Here is a 2,503-nt window from a genome sequence, read left to right on the forward strand (position 1 = left end):
GTAGATAACTCAGTAGCTAAGCTCTTTAATATCTACAAATCAGATATAATTGCATTTTCATATATCTTGCAAAACCGTAATAAAATACTGGAAATTAAAAATTTACATTATGATGATAAACTCTGCCTGTACAGTTATTATTACTGGGTAAAAATAAATGAAGCAAAATTTCAGAGATGAAATTACTGAGCCCCAATTACAGTGATTTGGAGAATGGGGTAATTATCTAGAGATGAAACCGATCCGGAACTCTTGTCAGAAAGAGTTCAATTATACAGGGTAAACCCAGGACAGTAAGGACACTGTTTTATCTACTGAGTAGTTCCAGATTTTAAATAACTATAAGAACATTTGGTCTTATGTTTATCATATCATTGTAACATTAACTTATAAAAACTAAAATAGATAACAGTTGTAGTCAAATAAAAACATCATACCTCGGTATATCATACTATTAAAAAAAAAACTCCAATTACTTTGTGTTATTCTTCCATTTAATCTTTGTTTTAGTGGTTGAGTGGGAGTATGTTTTCAATTAAAATAAAATTCTGGACCAAAAATAGCTGAAATGGAAAACCAAAATATATGAGCCATCTGTGACTCTGTAAAACTATTTGTCTTTAATGTTGACTGCAGGCTTTACCATAATTTACAATTATTTCTTTTTCTTCACAAATATAGATTCTGTGCCAGGTAGAAAATAAACATTCCCTTTGTAAGTAGCAGAACAAACCTAAACCCTCACAGCAGTTGCAAATGCACAGTTCACCTTAAACTATTAGAAATACCATGCGATTTTAACAACACTGGGAACTTTTATGATATAGACCTTACTAATTAACAAAACGACTTCCATTCTCATGGTACTTTATGAGAGGGTTTAATAAAAGAAATATACTGAGAAACTTTTTGTGGAAAAAGAATGAGATAATGGCTGCAGCTCTGTAGGGACAAATTTACTATATTGGGATGGTTGCAACTGCTATCTTTCCTCATTACCATATTCTAAAACAAGAAACATGATATTTTGCATTCATAGAGTCTATCATTTGGCGATTTCAGAGCCCTTAACTTAGCTCCATCCCGCACTAGTAATGGGTAACCATCTGTTACTAGTAACCAGCACTATTAATCCCATTTCGATGATTTCCTCCTCATATAACGGCGTCCCTCACTATCCGTAGCTTCATAGAGGCCCTTTTTATTCTCCTGTGTTGCATATGTATATCCAAGATAAGCCACAGAAAGCAAAAGGGTTATCCGTCCGAAAGCCTTTACAGATTTGCAGCTGGAAATAAGGTTGTCCTGCAGACCACTCTGAGCCCTGAGTTTCCAGGTTGTACTCTTCGGGTGGTACCTTTTTAAAGGCTGGAGGCTCAGGTGCCGAGGCCAACTTGACTAATGATGATGTATTATTACCTGCCACAGTGTCACCTCCTCTCCAGGCTGATGATGCCTTGTCTCCCTCCACCTGTTTCCCACCCCAGCATCCTCTCACTCATATATTTTTGATATGTAGCCATCTCTTCATTTGTGGCATATGTAGTGGTGGAACCAAAAGATTCTTATTCTTGTGACATAATTGGTGAGCATGGGCTTTATTAACAATAACTCAGGGAAGAACATTTCATGTACACACAAAAAGACTGTGTTCGTCAGTGGTTGGATCAATTGTCAGAATAAACCTGGATTAACTCTGCCTCTGATTTTTATAATGTACAGTTAGTTTGTAAGGTCAGACAAAATATTTAGATTTAGTATGAATTAGCTATAATAGGAATTAGTAAAATTATATAGTGTGCAGGTTAAGTGGCTACAGTTTTTTCAATTAATAGACTTCATTCTTTAGAGCAGTTTTATGTTTGCAGAAAAATGAGCAGAAAGTTAAAAGAGTTCCCTCGTACCACCTTAAACCTCTCTCCCAGTTTTCCCAGTATATTTGTTACAATTGATGAGCCAGTGTAGATACATTATTATTAACTAAAGTCTACAGTTTACATTATGGTTCACTCTTTGAGTTATATAGTCTATGAGTTTTGATAAATGCATGATGACAATTATTCGCCATTACAATATTATACAGACAAATTTCACTGCCTTGTGCTCCAACTGTCCATCCTTCCCTCCATCCTTCCCTTTGAACTCCCGGTACCCAATGATCTTTGATCTTTTTACTGTAGCCATAGTTTTGAAATTTCCAAAATGTCATGTAGTTGGAGTCATACTGAATGTAGGCTGTCAGACTGATTTCTTTCACTTAGCAATATGCATGTCTCTTTGTGGCTTGATAGCTCATTTCTTCTTTTCATTGCATACTATTCCATTGTATAGATATACCAGTTTGTTTATCTGTTCACTTATTGAAGGACATCTTGGTTACTTTTAAGTTTCGGTAATTATGAATCAGGCTATTATAAATATTCGTGTGCAGGCTTTTATGAGGCTACACGTTTTCAACTCATTTGGTTAAATTCCAAGGAGTGTGATGCTAGATTTAAAAGTA

The 2,503-nt window shown here is 35.1% G+C and overlaps 1 pseudogene; it reads right to left on the minus strand.

Annotated features, from left to right (window-relative positions):
• Nucleotides 1-1,128: 1,128 nt before the first annotated feature.
• On the minus strand, nucleotides 1,129-2,184 carry LOC112478682 (annotated as a pseudogene).
• Between the last annotated feature and the right edge of the window lie 319 nt (nucleotides 2,185-2,503).

The sequence above is a fragment of the Pteropus alecto genome, unplaced genomic scaffold (assembly GCF_000325575.1).
Source record: "Pteropus alecto unplaced genomic scaffold, ASM32557v1 scaffold22, whole genome shotgun sequence".
Lineage (NCBI taxonomy): Eukaryota > Metazoa > Chordata > Mammalia > Chiroptera > Pteropodidae > Pteropus > Pteropus alecto.